A 19,204-nucleotide genomic window follows, 5' to 3' on the forward strand; every position below is an offset into this window, starting at 1 on the left:
TTTGTGGTAATGTAGGCAATGGACAACCAGGATCTCAATCAAAAGTTATTGCTAGAGGTTTGTGGTTGCATAGGTCACTCTGCTCTCTCCTATTACCACCTTTTGACCTTTAGTGTGAAGCTTCCACTGGCAACCAACATTCTAATTAGGCTTTGATAGCAGCCAATGTTTACGACACAAATGCAGAATGGTACCCTGACACTGGTGCCACCAATCACCTAATAGCAGATCTGGGCAATCTCTCACTTTGGTCTGAGTAGAATGGCTTTGACAAAATTGCAATGTGTAATGGCATAGGTTTGGCCATCGATCACATAGGAAATTCTACTCTACAAGCACTTAATCGTATTCATCTTTTGAATGATATTCTACATGTTTGAGAGATTACAAAGATCTTGCTTTCTGTTTGTTAATTGTGTGATGATAATAATGTTGTTTTTGAATTTGATGCATTTGGTTTTGTTATGAAGGACAAGGAACGAAGGACCACACTTCTCTCTAGGCCGATTAAGGGCAGCTTATATCACCTCTCTCTTTCTGGTAGCACTTCTAATAAACGACTTGTGGCCATGATGGGAGTTTGGACATTTGTTGATGGTTGGCCCATATGACATGGACATCCTCAATCTCGTACTGTACTCAAGTGATTCTTCAGCAGCACGATCTTCCTGCCAGTCATCGGGGTACCTCTAGTTTTCATTCACCCATGCACATGTGGCATATCTCATAGGCTTCTTCATCCTTTTTCAGCCTTTCACGTTGCAACACCTTTGGATTTAGTGTTCTCTGATTTATGGGGCCCGACCTAGATTTCTTCCACTGATGATGGACATCGTTATTATATTGAGTTTGTTTATCCATTTTCGCACTATGGTTGAGAAGCTCTTGGGTAGACCTATTAAGATCTTACAAACTGGTGAAGGTGGTTTATTCAAAAAAACTTGAAATCTTACAATTAGTGGGTATCGTATCGTGCACTGTTTCATCTGCCCCCACATGCACGTTCAAAATGGGGTAGCTGAGCGTAAACATCATCATCATGTAGTTGATATGTGCCTTTCTCTCCTGGATCATGCACGCCTTCCAATGGAAATTCTGGAATGAAGTGTTTGCCACGTTTGTTTATTTAATCAATCGTTTGCCAACTCCCATCCTTGGCCACCAATCACCATTTGAGGTGTTATTTGGGTGTCCCCCAATTATACCACTCTGAATGTATTTGGTTGTGATTGTAACCCTAATCTTCGTCCATACAACGACTCAACAAGGTGAAGTTTGATTATAGGACCTCTCTTTATACATTCATTAGGTATAGCCTATCTCACAACTCACAAGGGTTACTGTTCTCTCCAAGTATCTACTAGTTGGATTTACATCTCATGTGTTGTGATTTTCAACGAGGAATCCTTCTCTTACCCTACAATGGCATCTCAACCCTCTATGTCTGCCTCATCACCTTCTCTACTTGGTCCACCGTCGATGATATTTCCATGTGGGCCTTTGAGCCAACAAGTGTGCACTCCCCTTGTAGTTCCCATTTGTCTACTGATGGCATTTCCTCCCCTTTACAAGATAATGTGCATCATTTTGTTGTAGTCACTGATGATGACTAGCTCTCCCCATTGGCCTACCCCACTACTAATGTTGATTCCTCTCTCATTTCCTCTATGGATCCATCAGCTGCTGCGCCACCACCGTGTCACTCCATGCAAAACAGATCCAAATCTAACATTTTTCCAGCCCAACCCCAAGTACATTATGGTCGCCACCTTGGGCAATAAAGAACCTACCTCCTACACATAGGCAGCCCGTGGTCCCTGTTGGCGTTTATCAATGCATACTAATTCAATGCTCTATTACAAAATCACACTCGACTCTTGTCCCCTGCCGGATGGCAAGAACATTGTAAGTTGTTGCTGGGTCTACAAGGTGAAGCACAAGGCTGACAGGTCAGTGGAGTGCTTCAAAGGTCATCTTGTCAACAAAGTGTCACAAGTGAACTCTTCACTACGCCATGAAGTTCCATTCGTTGTGCCTACAGAATGCCAATCGAGTATCATTGTTTGTATCTTGGGTGGGGTTATACATATATTTTGTATGGGGAAATGTCAATGGTATTATTGTAATTATCAGTATGATTTTTTAACACCTATGATATATCCTTTTGTCGCTCCCCCCAAAACTTAAGTATTTCTTTTTTCTTTGAAGGGAGATAGGTAGTTGAGTGGTGCCAAGACCGTGCAAAGGTTAAGCACGAGGTTCCCTCGACACAAACTTGTATTCTTGCGTTTACAATTTCAATTGCAATATAAAGTGCTTTTTGACTAATTCGTGTGCCAACATCGTTACTTTCGTTGTTTGTTGCTTTGTTTGTAAGCTTTTCTCAACACAATTGAGTGCTGTATGGGATCTTGACAACTAACCCCGTGACAAAAGGCTATCATCAACAAGAGGGACTTGACTTTGACTGATTCTCTCCATTGCTATTTCTTCTTCTTAGGTCACTCACCAACTGGACGTTAGTAATGCTTTCTTCCTTGGACAACTCTCTAAGGAGGTTTACATGCCCCAACCGCTTGGATTTGAGCATCCCTCTTTCAAAATCACATGTGTAAACTGCACCACTCCTTATATGGGCTTCATCAAACCCTACGTGCATGGCTTACACGCTTCTGAGACTTCCTTGTTGCTCATGGATTCATTGAATCTAAAGCAGATGTTTCTCTATTTGTGAGTCATGGTCTAAAGAGTAGTATTTTTTATCATCATTTGAATCAATAGCCTATTGAACTTGTTAGGAATAGAATGATGATAAGATGAGACTGTCTAGCCATGGTATTCATATCCCTTCTAGACACTTCCATACAACCAATTTTTGCTAAAAATCTCTCCTCTATAGCCTTCTGAAAATCACCAGGCTTGCTTTTTGTGCATTTGGGTCTACCATTGAAATTTGAAGAAACATCTCACTCAAAACTGTGTAGTTTTGCTGAAATAAAAAGCCAAAAAAAATATTAAATTAGAAGACAATATAAAACATCCATGGAAAGGTATTAATCATGGCTGAATTGAAAACACTTATATTAGAACAATAGTTAAATGCTTATTAAATTATTTTTTAGCATGAAAAATAAACTCCTTATCACATCCATGGAAAGGTATTAATCATGGCTGAATTGAAAACACTTATATTAGAACAATAGTTAAATGCTTATTAAATTATTTTTTAGCATGAAAAATAAACTCCTTATCATCTCCAAGGCCTCAGCTGTCTAGAGAAATGCAAAGGATGATTGTTCTCGATTTTGAGCAAGTTTAATTTGTTTTAACCACCCCAACTATTTAGTGTTGATAGAGGTTGGGCTGATTTATGCCTTGTAGAAAATGCATTTTCAAATGAGGTCATTGACTAAGGAAAAAAACCAGTATTAGTTGACACAGTTCTAATCCTACACCAGTCTCACTTAATTTTAAGGTATTCCATAAGTAATCACACTGTACAAGAAATACCACATGAAGCATATATATGTCAAAAAAAAAAGGAAATAGTACAAATAAGAAAGTGCTAGAAAACAAGATTCTCAAGACCTCATAATTCAAGATAATTTAAGTGGAGACTACATACCAACAAACTAAAAACTAGTCACCATTGTGACAAATTATCCTAAATCATACCAAGTTTGTTATAAAAAGTAATACCATATCTTTGAGCTAACCTTGCAGTATATATTCTCAATGTGTTTCTACAAATACCAAACCTTTGCTTCTTAGCAAAAAGTTTCTGTCAGAGAAAGAAGAGCTACATCAGTGACTCTAATCTCCATTTCTATCCAAGAGAGCCTACAAGAAAAAGACCGTAGAAAGAATGTAGGCTCACTAAATATGTTAAGACCAAGAGCTGCGACAAATTAAGAACTGTGCACAGAAACAACCATCCTACATACCAAGTCTACAAGAAAAGGGAGAAGCCACATCAGCAAGATCCAAGTGGCAAACTGTTAGAACAGAATAACAGTCCAACAAACTGTAACAATCTTGTAACAAACCACTTACCTGGGCTATAAAGACCTAAGGAAGAAATAAAGAAGACAAGCATTTCATTCGAACAACTCTCTCTCTCTGTTCTCTCTCTATTTTCCCTTTAGTTTCCCTCTCTCATCAAGAGCTCGGTTCACTCAACGAACCCTGAGTTAGGCAGCTCCTAACATATTGGTATCAGAGCATGACCAATGCACGATCTACAGCCATGGAGGCACGAGTTGATCAGGTGGAAGTCGAGCTCCACCGAGTCTCAGGCGAGATGCGAGGTATCAAGGATACACTAACGGAGATTTTGCAAAGACTGGAACAGAACCCGCCGGTTGAAGATAGGAAAGTCGACCAGGATTGGGTTAGCCAAGGAAGTAACCGAAGAAGCAGCTCCACTTTGGAAAGGAACACCAAACTGAGCTTCCCAGTATTCTCAGGCGGAGACTCCATCCCGTGGATATACAGGGCGGAAAGATTATTTGAATACAATGAAACGTCCAGACTAGATAGGGTGGCATTGGCAGTGGAGATGCGATCCTCTGGTATTAGTGGTATCGCCGAGGGCACCCCCATATTTCATGGCTCGACTTCGCTAAAGCCTTGTGTGTCCGATTCGGGGCTTCCGGTTATGAAGATTTTGACGAGTCTTGCGAAGATAATACAAATAGGAAGTGTTTGTGACTACCAGTTGGAGTTTGAACGTCTCTCATTAAGAGTCCAAGGGTGGCCGGAGAAGGCTCTGGTCAGAGGTTTTGTGGGAGGACTCAAGGAAGAAATTCGATTGAAGGTCAAGGCAATACACCCATAAACTGTAATGGCCGCGGCAGTCCTAGTCCGCACCCAAGAAGAAAAGATAGCTCGAGCCCAACGTCTAAACCGGCCATGGTAGCAGGTGAACAAATCATTTACGGCACCCAGGCTGGAAGGGAGGGGACTCAATAAAGAAGGCAACATTTTAGGCAAATCACCATGCCACTTAGGCCCGAGCCCCGTTATTCCATTCAAGAAATTAATGTAGGCAGAGATGCAAAGTCGCCGAGACAAAGGTCTTTGCTACAGTTGCAAAGAAAAGTTTGGCCCCAACCATAGATGCAAATCTCAACAAGCTTTTTTATTACAGATTGAGGAGGAAGAAGAAGATTAGCAACTGGAAAAAGGATTGTCGACTGACGAACACTAGGCTGAAAACCATACAACCAGAAATCTAACTACAGGCCCTAGCGGGGTTTTCGTCACCCCAAACCATGAGGGTGACGGGTCTAGTTAGGGGCCGCCAAGTGTACATCCTGATTGACAGTGGTAGCACTCTAAACTTTGTAACCAATGTGCTAGCCAGACGATTGGGATTACCAGTTCAGCCCACAGCCTCATTGAAGGTCCATGTGGCAAATGGGACCTCGCTCCAATGCGATGGAATTTGCATAGGCATTGGGTTATGCATCCAAGATCAACAATTTCTGGTTGATCTTTACCCACTGGAGTTAAGCGGGGCTGACATTGTATTGGGAATTCATTGGTTGCAGCAACTTGGGCCTGTTCTATGCGATTGGGCCCGTTTGTCTATGGATTTTATGATAAAAGGAACTAGAGTACATTTGCAAGGTCACTCAGTTAGCCGAGCCAGCCCAGTAAGCTTGGCATTCATGTTACAAGAAGCACGTAACCCAAATCAGCTCATTATCTAGGGATCAAATCATACAGGCCCAACGTTATCCTAGGCCCAGGATACGTCAACCCAAGCTGATTACAAACAATAGCTCTGCAACATTCTCCAACAATATGCTGCAGTCTTCAAGGAGCCAACGAACCTATCTCCAACAAGGAATCATGACCACAGAATCCCACTACTGTTGGATGCGTCTCCTACCGATGTAAGGCCTTATTGTTATCCATATTTTTAAAAACAAGAAATTGAAAAGCAGGTTCAAGAACTGTTGGATAAAAATTTTATTCAACCCAGCCACAACCCATTTTCTTCACCCGTTCTTCTTGTCAAAAAGAAAGATGGGATGTGGCGATTTTGTGTGGATTATCGGGTACTTAATAATATTACAGTTAAGGACCGTTTTCCAATTTATGTAATAGATGACCTCTTGGATGAACTCAAGACTGCAAGAATTTTGTTAGGAACCTGCCTAACTCAGGGCTCGAGGGGCCAACCTCCTGAATTCTTGGAAGGAGAGAGAGAGAGGGAGGGAGAGTTTTAATGCTGAAAGAGTCAATGTCCTATTCCTTTTCTGCTCTACTACTTATAGTGTTACAATCTTGATTGTTACAGTTATTACAAGTGGATGGCAGTTGTTACAATTGGATGACAGTTGTTACAAGTGGATGGTTAGTTGTGCTGATGTGGCCTCCTCTTGTAAAACTGATTAACTGCCTTTTGTTGGTCTTTTCCAACAGTCTTGACAATACCCCCTTCCTTTAGAGCGACCTTGCCCTCAAGGTCTAATGTAGGAAAATTTGATTGCAGATCTAAGTAGGATTCCCAGGTTGCATCCTCTTCCGGAAGGTTAGACCAAACAACTAATGCTTCTGGTATGACTCTGCCACCCCGGCGCACCCATCTGAAATCAATGATGCAGGCTGGCTCAGTCTGCACTTGTCCTTCTTCTGAAAATATGGGAAGGGTCGTACTTGTAATGACTCCTGACTTCGGCCCTTTCTTTAGTAAGGAGATATGGAATACAGGGTGCAGTTTGGATGTTGCCGGAAGGTCTAGTTTGTGGGCCACTGATCCTATTCTCTCCAGGATTTTAAATGGGCCAAAATAGCGCGGGCTGAGTTTGTTCCACTGTCGGCTTGCAACTGAAGTCTGCCTAAAAGGTTGTAATTTGAGAAATACCCAATCACCTACTTCATATTGGACATTCTTGTGGTGTTTATCATAGGTGTGCTTCATCCATTGCTGTGCCTGTAAGAGATGATGTCTCAGTTCCCTTAGCACCTCATCTCGTTGCATTAGCTGTTCTTCAATGGCCGCTCCTGTGGTGGTTCCTTTTTCATAAGGAAGTAGAGGGGGTAGGTCCCGACCATATAAAGCTCTGAAGGGAGTCATCCCCGCGGCGCTATGGAAAGTGGTGTTGTACCACCATTCGGCCCAGTGGATCCACTTCATCCATTGTCTTGGTCGATCTCCTGCGAAGCATCTCAGATATGTTTCGAGACTCTTGTTAACCGCCTCTGTCTGTCCATCAGATTGGGGGTGATAGCTAGTTGACTTGAACAGTTTAACCCCGTGTAGGCAGAAGAGCTCAGCCCAGAAACGGCTCATAAAGATAGGGTCCCTGTCTGATACAATTGAGCTGGGGAGCCCATGTAGGCGCACAATTTCCCGGAGGAATAATTCAGCAACTGTGGCTGCTGTAAATGGGTGTGATAGAGGTAGGAAATGACTGTATTTCGTCAGTCTATCTACTACCACAAGGATAACTGTTTTGCCGGTAGAAACGGGCAATCCCATGATGAAATCCATTGATATATCATCCCAGACTTGGGTTGATATTGTGAGTGGTTGCAAGAGGCCTGCTGGTGTTGTAGTGGCTGACTTGTTTTGTTGGCATACTGCACACCCGGCTATGAAGTTCTGGATAGATGTACGCATGCCTTTCCAATGAAATTGTGTGGCGATGCGCTTTTGTGTTCGTAGGATGCCGGAGTGGCCACCTGTGGGTGAGGCATGGAATAATTCCAGGAGCTTCCTGAGATGAGCAGAGGCTGCCGGGATTTCCAGGCGTCCCTTGAAGAAGAGTAGATCATTCTTAATTGTGTACCCGGGGTGCAGTGAGGGATTTGCCAATACTTGGGCCTTCAACTGCTGCAACTCCTTATGGAATTGGGCTTTTTTTCGCAGTAGATCCAGGAGTGGAGAAGTTGGGGAAGATACTAGTAATTGAAATGACTGTGGGTGCCGTGAGAGGGCGTCCGCCACTCGGTTAGCAGACCCTACTTTGTATTCAATTCTGTAGTCATACCCCAGTAGTTTGGATATCCAGCGTTGCTGTTCCGGGGATAGAACTGATTGATCCAATAAGAACTTCAGACTTTGATGGTCGGTCCGAATTGTGAACCGTGTACCGATCAAGTAGGATCGCTAACGTTGGACTGCTAAGACTATTGCTATTAATTCTCGTTCATAAACTGATTTGGCCCACTTTTATGATGTTAAGGCCTTGCTGAAAAAGGCTAGTGGTTGCCCTTCTTGCATGAGAACAGCCCCAATGCCTTGACCGGAGGCATCACACTCAATGATGAAATCTTTTGTGAAATCGGGTAGTGCTAATGTTGGAGGGCTCGCAACTGCCTGTTTCAATTGCTCAAAAGCTTGTTGGGCCTGGGTTGACCAGTTAAAAGCGTCTTGTTTCAGAAATTAGGTCAATGGGGTAGCTATTAGGCCATAGTTTTTGATGAAGTGGCGATAGTACCCGGACAGGCCCAAGAAGGCCCTCAATTCTTGCACACATTTGGGTTGCGGCCAGCCCAGTATACTGGAGATTTTATTTGGGTCAGCCACTACAGTCCCCTTTTCTACAACATGTCCTAAGTAGTGAACTTGGTTTTGTCCAAAGGAGCACTTGGACTCTTTAGCGAACAGCTGGTGGGCCTCAAGTGTTGCAAGGGTGACCTGTAGATGGTTCAGATGTTCCTCCCAATTGGGGCTATAGACCAATATGTCATCAAAGAAAACAAGGATGAACTTACATAAATATGGCCGGAATATGTCATTCATCAATGTTTGAACTGTGGCTGGAGCATTGGTCAGCCCAAATGGCATGACCCAGAACTCATAGTGGCCATCATGTGTCCTGAAAGTTGTTTTGTGAACATCCTCCTTATGTACCCTTATTTGATGATACCCAGCTTGTAAATCCAGTTTTGAGAATATGGTGGTTTGATTGAGTTCATCAAGCAGCTCATCAATGACTGGTATCGAAAATCGGTCTTTAATGGTGATGTTGTTAAGGGCTCTGTAATCAATACAGAACCGCCACGTCCCATCTTTTTTCTTGACTAATAGTACCGGTGAAGAGAATGGGCTGTGACTGGGCTGTATTATCCCTTGCTTAAGCATATCTTGAACTTGCTTCTCGATTTCAGATTTTTGAAAGTAAGGGTATCGGTAAGGTCGTACATTGGTCGAGGCTGATCCCGGCATGAGGGGAATGTGGTGGTCATGCTCCCGGCGTGGTGGCAGTCCTTGGGGTTCTTTGAACACGTTGCCATAGTGCTGAAGGAGTTGTTGTAGGCGGCTTTGGAAGTCTCTAGGCCCATCTGGGCTGCTGTTAGCTAAGGATGGCCTGGTCCAATTTGAGTCCATGTGCATGAATATGGGCTGATCTGGATCTCCTCTTTGCTTTGTCAGTGTTGCAAGACTGATGGGCCTTGGGCCCTTGCATGTTTGCCCTTGTAGATGGACTGTAGAGTTTCCTGATGTGAAGTCCATGGTGAGACGGGCCTAGTCACAGACCATGGGTCCTAATTGTCTTAACCATTGAATGCCTAGCACCACGTCTGCTCCACTGAGATGGAGAGAATATAGGTCCACCGCAAACTAATGACTCTGAATCTTTAGTGGTAGGTCCATGCAAATGCTATTGCAAGATAGGCTGTTACCGTTGGCCACATGAACCGTAAAGGCCGTTGTTGGTTGAACCGGAAGTCCCATTTTATCCACCAAGACTTGAGTTATGAAGTTAAGGGAGCTGCCACTGTCTATGAGGATTGACACTTGGCGTCCTAGAATCAGCCCAGCAACTCTCATTGTTTGAGGGGACGCAAGTCCCGTAAGGGCTTGTAAGGATATTTCAGGCGTGCCATTGGATTGTATTTCCCATCCTGGGTTAGATTCTCCGCAACTGGTGATGTCGTCTTCCTCTTCGGCATCTGTTTGGAGGAGAAACGCTTGTTGTTTCTTGCAGCGATGGTCCGGCCCAAATTTCTCTTCGCAATTGTAACAGAGACCTTTGTCTCTACGGGCTTGCATCTCTGCCTAGGTCAGCCGTTTGAAAGGAACTAGTGGGCCTGGGCCTAGTACTCCTTCCTCCTTGTCTGGTGCTGTCGTCCTTTCTTGCTCCCTTCTTGCTCCTGGACCCCATGGTCGCTGCACCTTTCTTGCTCAACCGAACTTGTCCTCATACAATCTTGCTAGTGCTACTGCATTGATGACCGGAGTGGGCTGCATCGCTTTCACTTCCAGTCGTAGTTCTTCTTTTAGGCCGCCGGCGAAGCTTCCCACCAACGCCTTCTCCGTCCACCCTTGGACTCTCACGGCCAGCCTTTCGAACTCCATTTGGTATTCCTTTACTGATCCCACCTGCCACAGCTTTGCCAAATTTTCATCAAGATCTTCGAACCCAGATGATCCAAAACGGACAGTCATGGTGTCTGTGAAGTCCGCCCAGGTTTGACGAGGGTGCCCCCTTCAGTACCATTGAAACCAGAGGATGGCTTCCCCTTCAAGATGCGCAGAAGCCAGAGCTACCCATTCTTGCCCCGGTGTTTCATGGTAATCGAAATACCTTTCGGCTCTGAGAATCCAGGGAGTTGGGTCGCCGCCTGAGAAGATGGGGAAGTCGATTTTGGCTATTCTTGTTGTCGCCCCTGTTTTCATTGTTGCGCTCTTCATGGCTTCCTCTATCAATGTTCATTGCCCCCTGCTCCAGTTGAAGGAGGAGAGCAGTGAAGCCTTCCTTCATTTCTTTGAGATCTGAAGACATCCGATGGATCTCGACCTCCATCTAATCCACTCGGGTGTCTACTGATGTGTTTCTTGTGTTGGTCATGCTAGCTCTGATACCAAATTGTTAGGAACCTGCCTAACTCAGGGCTCTTCAAGGGGCCAACCTCCTGAATTCTTGGAAAGAGAGAGAGAGAGAGGGGGGGGGGAGAGTTTTAATGCTGAAAGAGTCAATGTCCTATTCCTTTTCTACTCTACTTATAGTGTTACAATCTTGATTGTTACAAGTGGATGGCAGTTGTATGATCGTTATGGGCTGAGAGATTAAGTGTAAGACCATTGAGGATAATACTTGATGGGCTAATCTTGCATCTGCCCACAGTCCCTGTGTGTTACAAGGTGGCTTGGCCCAGGGACCACTTAGGGTAAGTGTTGGGCCCATAGAGCCCATTTGATGAGTTTCAGGGGGCGCACTGTCCATAATAGTGTATTCGGCCAGGCCTTGTAACAAAGGCTGGGCCGAACCCATGTGGCTGATGTGTAGATCAATGCTTGGGTCCCACGCCATACAAGGAAGCCCAACTGGGCAGCAGTTAGGAAGGTTAAGTGAGCACATAAGCTTAATGGGCCTAAAGCCCATTTTGAACTGGGCTATTTAATTAGTTAATTATGGGACGAATTCTAAGATGGATTAGCAGATAGGATAGGGTCTTGACCCTATCCACTCAGAGAGTCCAGATCTAAATGTGATTCAGATCTAGAAACCACCTAATGAGATTAGGAGAAAGCTGATCTAATCTGCAGATAAGATAAGGGTTTATCCTTATCACCTAAAGAGAGGGCTGATCCAAATATGATTTGGATAAGCAGCTCCTAATTGGATTAGGAGCTGATCTTTTGGGTTAACAAAAGAAGGAGGGGGCGGCAGCCTTAGACACAGATTCACATCCTCTTTAGTGTTGAGAAACACAGAAGAAAGAATTAAGCAACCCTGCAAAATTCTTTCTTGCCGCCTCCCTGTTCTTGCCACCCTGTTTGCCAGTTCGATCTCCAGTTGTGGGAGAAGTCAAGATTCGATCTTGACATCAATTCTTGGAGGAAGAATTGATAGGAAGCTGTGCTCACATGCCATCCTGTTGTTTCTTGCGAAGGACAGAGTTCTTGGAGAAGAACATTGCTGATTCTGCTCCATCCTGCACTGCACCATCTTCAGTGGGAGCAGTCTTTGGATCCTTCCTTGGGCGTGAACACCTTCGTTGGGGGATACCGTTTCTCCGTATCAGGTATAATCCTCTCCTACTCCTTTTGGTTCAGATCTGGTTCAGTTTATGGTTCAAGAATGATCATTGAAAATATGATTTTCTAAATAGGAATGCGATTCCCAGTTGAAGGGAGAGAAAAATTTTTGAAATTCGCCCCCTTATTCCGCAATCTTTGGGCGTCCATACGATGGATCTCTCATCCCTTTAGTTTCATATTAGTCTTTTTTTATGACATTTTGGTGTACAGCCCAACATGGGCCCAACATTTAGTGGATTTGCAGATTACTCTAGATATTCTCTCACAAAATCAGTTGTATGCCAAAGAATTGAAGTGTGCTTTTGGGCAGACCCGTGTACACTATTTGGGCCATGTGGTGGAAGATGGGAAGGCCTCAGCAAATCCAGACAAGATAGTTACCATCCAACAGTGGCCAACGCCATGTAACATCAAGGAACTCTGGGCATTTCTAGGACTCACAGGGTACTACCGACGCTTCATTAAAAACTATGGGATAATTGCAGCACCACTGACAGCCCTTCTTAAGAAAGACTCTTTCATCTGGAAGAACAAAGCCCAAGTAGCATTTGAAGCCTTAAGAGCAGTGGTGCCATCCCCACCAGCTCTAGCTTTACCGGATTTCAACAAACCTTCTTGTAGTTGAATGTGATGCATCAAGACTGGGCGTAGGAGCAGTACTAATGCAAGATGGTCAGCCCCTTGCCTTCTTCAGTATGGCATTATCCACCACACAAAACCATTCTTCAGTCTACAACCGGGAATTGATGGCAGTGATATTGGCAGTTCAGCTTTGGCGCTCCTACCTGCTAGGCCGTAAGTTTGTGATTAAGACAGATCACCAAAGTCTGAAATTCCTACTGGAATAATGGGTCCTATCTCCAGACCAACAGTGTTGGGTTTCAAAGTTAATGGGCTTTGATTACACTATTGAATACAAACCGGGAGCAACAAATAGAGTTGCTGATGCACTGCCACGTCAATCCAAACATGTAGTGGAGAGCATACTCCAATTGCATGTGTTCCAACAACCCACTACAGCACTATGGGACCAATTGTGGGAGGAAGCAGACAACAATAAGGATCTCCAAGCAATAAAGGCACAGTTGTTGCAACAACCTGAGGACAAACCGGGGTATTCTATCCAAGGATTGATGTTGTACTATAAAGGTAAAATGGTGTTACCCACAGACTCAGCTCTTTTGGACCAGCTAATGAATTACTTCCATACGACACTGATGGGTGGACATTCAGGAGTCTATGCACATATAAGAGTGTCGTCCCAATTTTATTGGAAGGGTATGCTAAAATCCATAAGGAAATACATATTTACATGCCAGGTGTGTCAACAGTGCAAGTATGAGGCCCAATCCCCAGCTGGCCTGTTAAAACCATTACACGTACCCAGCCAAGTTTGGGAAGATATTTCTATGGATTTTATAACAGGCCTACCGGCATCTGCCGGTAAATCAGTCATATTAGTGGTGGTTGATCGCCTTACAAAATACAGCCACTTCTTATCATTGTCACATCCATTTACTGCAACTACAATAGCTAACACTTTTGTGCGGGAAATAGCTCGTCTTCATGGGTTCCCAAAGTCTATTGTTTCCGACAGAGATCCGGTCTTTATCAGCCTCTTTTGGAAAGAACTTTTTCGCCTCCAAGGTGTACAACTCAGCAAATCCATAAGCTACCATCCACAGTCAGATGGACAAACAGAGGTGGTTAATCGTTGCTTAGAAACATATCTATGATGCTTCACCGGAACAAAACCAAGACAATGGTTCAGCTGGTTGCACTGGGCTGTGGTACAACACTACCTATCAGATATCAGCAGGAATGAACCCTTTTAGGGCATTATATGGTCATGACCCACCCACACTGATTCCCTATGAGAAGGGTTCTACAACAGTAGCTTCACTTGAAGAACACCTGCTGAATTGAGACATCATTCTACAAGAACTCAAACAGAACCTGCTCCGGGCCCAACAATGGATGAAACAATCATATGATAAAAACCATAGAGAAGTACACTATCAGGTGGGTGACATGGTTTACTTGAAATTGCTCCCCTATAAGTTGCTTTCTGTACAAAAACAGCGATGGAACAAGCTGGCACCTCGCTACTTTGGACCATTCAAGATCATGGAGAAAATTGGACCTCTTACATACAGATTGGATCTCCCACTAGATTCAAGAGTGCATCCAGTCTTCCATGTCTCGGTTCTCAAAAAATGCTTGAAACCAGATGCCATAACTCAACCATATCTTTCCAAATTCTCAAGTGATATGGACCTAGAAACAAAGCCGGTGCGCATCATGAATTTTAGACGGGTCAAGAAAGGCTCCCACATTGTTCCAGAAGCTTTAGTTGTTTGGTCACAACTGCCGGAAGAAGATGCAACATGGGAACCCTATATACAACTGCAACACTAGTTTCCCCATATTGACATTGAGGGTAAGGTCCAACTTAACCGGGGGTGGAGGGGTATTGTTAAGACCAAGAGCTGCGACAAATTAAGAACTATGCACAGAAACAGCCAGCCTACATACCAAGTCTACAAGAAAAGGGAGAAGCCACGTCAACAAGATCCAAGTGGCAAACTGTTAGAACAGAATAACAGTCCAACAAACTGTAACAGTCTTGTAACAAACTACTTACCTGGGCTATAAAGACCTGAGGAAGAAATAAAGAAGACAAGCATTTCATTCAAACAACTCTCTCTCTCTGTTCTCTCTCTGTTTTCCTTTCAGTTTCCCTCTCTCATCAAGAGCTCGGTTCACTCTACGAACCCTGAGCTAGGCAGCTCCTAACAAAATATATACTACTCAAATAAGTAAACATATTCAACCAAATTGCAAAATAAATTTCATCTGTAAGGGACACTCTATACTAACCAACAATGGCAATAGAAGTGTTTGTTTATGTTTCACTTGACATTTGACCTACCTAATGATGTTAAAGGCCTAGAAGTTCATGCCTTTGTTAAGTTGATTTTTACCCATTCTCAAATCTAGCCTAGCTTGGCTACTACTCAAAGGTTGAAACCAGAGCTCAGTCAAACCCTAGTGCATGCATATGAATTCTGTCCCTTACCCAACACATCTGAATTCAGTCAAACCCAAGTAAGACTACTCTTCACTTGTACCTAACTGGCATAAGCATAAAGGCATCATTACACAACATATAGCAAAAGTTGTAAGCCAAATATGAAGCATCCTCTTTTTTCTTTTTTTCAATGGTAAATCTTAATAACGTAATGTTTTTTTAATAAATGGATACCATATATAAACTTGGGAAAGAGAGTAATAAAACCAGTTTTCTTACCATAACCAACAACTCAAATTAAGATGAAGATTTCTTAGACTCTCTAGGCGATATATATATATATATATATATATATATATATATATATATATATATATATATATATATGTATATATATATATATGTGTGTGTGTGTGTGTGTGTGTGTGTGTGTGTGTGAAGTTTATGTGCAAGGAAGAGAAAGTATACTAACCTTTGCTTTGCAATGATTGAGAGTTGTACCACAACTAGCTGACAGAAGAGTAAACCATGCACTAACCATGTACTACTTTTCAATGTATTCATATGCTGCAATTGGTAAAAGAGCTCTATTTTATACCAGAAAATACTAGTGTGTCTCACAAACATCTAGGATCATAGAAAACAACTTACAATCATACACAAGCCGCATGTAAGGATCTTCACATTTATTTGCCTGATCTAGCAAGTGGGAATATTCCATTAACTATAACAAACCTTATTGAAACATGTGATGTTTCAAGCAGTCAATAGCACTAGAGATGTGAAAGAACACAAGAAATCAAGAATTCATTCCAAAAAAAGGGAAGGACAAACCTCATCATTGGCTCAAAAATGAAAATAGGAAGTATCACCACTGATGTTGCATTTGAACCCATATAATTGTGCATCATCTTCCAGTAATTGTTTCTTTCCTACAAGATAAGAAGAAAGGTCAAAACAAATCATACATAAAATAATAAAAGGTTTACAAACAAAATGTTTTTGTTTTTCACTTCCATGAATGAAACATGAGAGCATATACATTGCAAGTCTTATGGACCTGCAAAGCACAAAATGGGAGGGGATTTTAGATATATTTTCTTGTTAAAATACTTTGTCCTTCATAAGCACGTAAAAGGAAGCTTTGTTCTACAAAACTAGCTCAAGTCAATCCATCGACCATCCACTTACAATATCAGAAAACATGGCACTTCATATTGAACAAACCATAAGTCTAAACAAAGTTAAAGTTCATAATAGCATATCTAGGTTCAAAGCACATCATCTTATTTGTAAGATAGACTATCTCTTTGTACCAAGAAGGCCTTTGTTGATTGTATCTTCTTCTTCGATTCCTGATTCTTGAAAAGATATAAGAGAAAAACTCAAACGACCATGCCAAGTAATTTGTTGAAGATCAAGAGCTTCCACAAAATTGAACCAATAAAAAATAGAACATGAAGAGAAACTAAAGAAATTATTGTATGCATTCTTCTGCACAAATGAAAGAAATTACAAAAAAAATTAATAGTCCAGCAATCTGTAAATGTGCCATTCTGAAATTTGAAGTTCTTATTCAAATGATCAGAATACAGGTTATTATAGGCAACCTATTAGGTATAGACTTCTATTCTGCCAATTTAGCTCTCAATATTATAATTTGGTCCAAATGGTAAACTTACAAAAGAATAGTTAAATTTAACAAAAATCATATTTGAAGCTTCTATGTTGCTTTTTAAATATAAATTATGATCTCTTGTGCAAAAGATCTCTTGCCCATGGACATGTCTATGGGGAATTGTAGGGCCCACAAATGGGGTCTAGGCCTTCCATAACTTACCACATGTTGCTATTTGAAGGATTAGCATGGATGGGTTGGATCCTAATCCTTTGATATGATGACAAAAAAAACGATTTTGAGAACACTACCAAGCTTATAATCCCAATTCTAAGAATAAACTTATAATTTTGCAAGTCCAAGAGCTTTGCTCTCTATAGGTCTTATTAATCCCTTATGGATGGGTGTCCTTTTTGATGTGGTTTGCTGTCAATTTCTGAGTGGATGGAGGTGGCCTTTCTAGAGACCGTGCAGGTGATTTCATTCTTTGGCCTTTTCTCAAATTGTTTGAAGGCGCTTTCTCTATTTCTGTTTAGAATATTTATCACGAGGATTTTTTTCCCTCTTGCCCTCCATCGGACTAGATTGAATACCAAAAGAAGGCTGACCTTCAAAGAGCCTAGCAAGAAAATATCTCAAAAATCAAGGGGAAGAAAAGTCATCAAGATAAGAAAAAGTAAGTTAATATAATTTTGGCAGTTGGAAGCAACTAAACGAGAGATAAATTCATCAAGCAATAACCACCAAAATAAACCTATTGAATTTCAAAACAGAAAATCAAAAGAAACAAGACCACAGAACTAAGTCAACTATCCGAAGTAAGATCATAAGTCATAAAAAAAAAAAGGAATGGCAACAAAAAATTGGGAAAAACCAAGAAAAGTAAAAGCCTTACCAGTTGGTTAGGGCTTATTTGAGATTTGGAGCAAGAAGAAACATCGACTGGATCTCACTCTACTCATTAAACCTTCAACTCCCCAAAGTAGCAACAAAGAAATGAAGCTTCAAATCCAAAAAGAACGTGAATAACTTTGTACATTGGCCACCCCAGTAAATCATCTTTAGCGTTTATTTTTGGTTGCTTCTAAGAGTAGTTAGCCGAAAGTAAACTTTGTAGTGGTGTTTTTACTTGTTAGGGCTTAATGGGGTTCTGATTTGGGGCTAGAATTGCACTACTGACTAGGGCTGCAACTTGAACGGAGAGAGATCCTCTATCGTCTCCTGGAGACGGCAATATGAGAAGCAGCTTGGCGGCAAATCTCCTCCCTCTTTTGTGAAATGGAGAAAGGGTGAAAAAGGAAATAGTGAAACTGATTTTTTAACTTGAGTTTCTTAGACCGGATTAACCCAAATAACCGTCATATTAGACCAAATAAATCATCACCCTATTTTCTGTTTTTGAAATTTCAAACTCATACGGGCGGAGTCAGGAAAAACTGTCGCCTTAAATATGTCTGAACCGGCGATTTAAAAAACCGTCGGCTTATCCTGTTTTTTAGGTGTTGTTCGATAGTGTGTTCATCTCGGACCGGTCCCCCACTATTTCGTATACTAGCCCTGTCCACATTCAAATTTGCCTTTGCTAATATGTTTCGCCTTTACGTGAAGGTCTCCTCTGCTGAAAGTCTCCACCACTGAAACTGTTGAAGGTTTCCACTGAAACTCTCGTCTGTCCAAGCTCTTCACTGCTCCACCAAAGGTCTCCCATGCTATGCTCCACCGAAGTACCGGCGATAGAGAAGAAGAGAAGAGGAGAGGGAATTGCATAGCTCATCCCACATGAAGTACCGGCGATAGAGAAGAAGAGAGGGAAGAAGGATCGAAACCTTCTATCGTTGTGATTCTAAGGGCCAAAGCCTGGTAAACCGACTGATCTCTCAAGGGTGCACCAGATACTTGTGAAACTCAAGCACAACCCGCCTCCTCACATGAAGCCTTCTCCACCTCCGACGCCAACACCTGCCAAAGATGCTAAGACCGGTACTGCTGCACCCCCTAAGGTTGCAACTGTGACCACTGCCCCAGAGGCTGTGGCTGCTGCTTGATACTGAACTTTCCTGGTCTTAAACAATGTCCTTTGTATGTTGAAAATTATCAGGCTGAAAGTCAGTACCCTTAAGAGTCTCGAGCTTGTGTATTTGGTTTTATGAAAATGGGTGTAAGTCGTCGGTGGGGATATTGTTGCACTTGTCATACACTTCCATTCAGTCTGTGACAAGTGTTCCATTGGATATGTTATTTGATTTATTATATGCATGCATGGGATTTATACATGTGTACTTTAGGACACCTGTCCCCCCGCCAGACAACTCTATCAATGCTCCCTGATAAGAAAAGATTTCCTGAATCAAATGTTAACACGCCAATGTTTTAAACCAAACACCAGTTTTTGTTTTTATGAAAAGGGTGCTTGGAACATGGTGTAGAAAAGTAGGTGGGTCTATTGTTGTTTTTTTTTTTTTTTGTTTAATGGGATTTTGGTTAATCACTGGCCACCATAACTTCGCGAGTATATTGTCAGTTACTAGGTGTTAAGGTGTTTTCTTGTACA

The 19,204-nt window shown here is 42.3% G+C and overlaps 1 long non-coding RNA gene across 7 annotated transcripts; it reads right to left on the minus strand.

Annotated features, from left to right (window-relative positions):
- Positions 1–2,291: 2,291 nt before the first annotated feature.
- On the minus strand, positions 2,292–18,850 carry LOC148803739 (uncharacterized). 7 transcript variants are annotated; one of them, XR_016080005.1, is made up of 6 exons: positions 17,549–18,850; positions 15,870–15,967; positions 15,687–15,729; positions 15,508–15,602; positions 3,717–3,840; positions 2,292–2,989 (listed from the first exon to the last, which is right to left on the minus strand). It is a non-coding gene; the product is annotated as an uncharacterized LOC148803739 (long non-coding RNA). The 7 variants fall into 7 exon arrangements; XR_016080006.1 differs by having other exon boundaries at positions 3,717–3,781; positions 17,549–18,844; XR_016080010.1 differs by lacking the exon at positions 3,717–3,840 and having other exon boundaries at positions 15,687–15,759; positions 17,549–18,838.
- Between the last annotated feature and the right edge of the window lie 354 nt (positions 18,851–19,204).

This window comes from Nelumbo nucifera, chromosome 1 (genome assembly GCF_055504915.1).
Source record: "Nelumbo nucifera cultivar China Antique chromosome 1, China Antique-T2T, whole genome shotgun sequence".
NCBI lineage: Eukaryota > Viridiplantae > Streptophyta > Magnoliopsida > Proteales > Nelumbonaceae > Nelumbo > Nelumbo nucifera.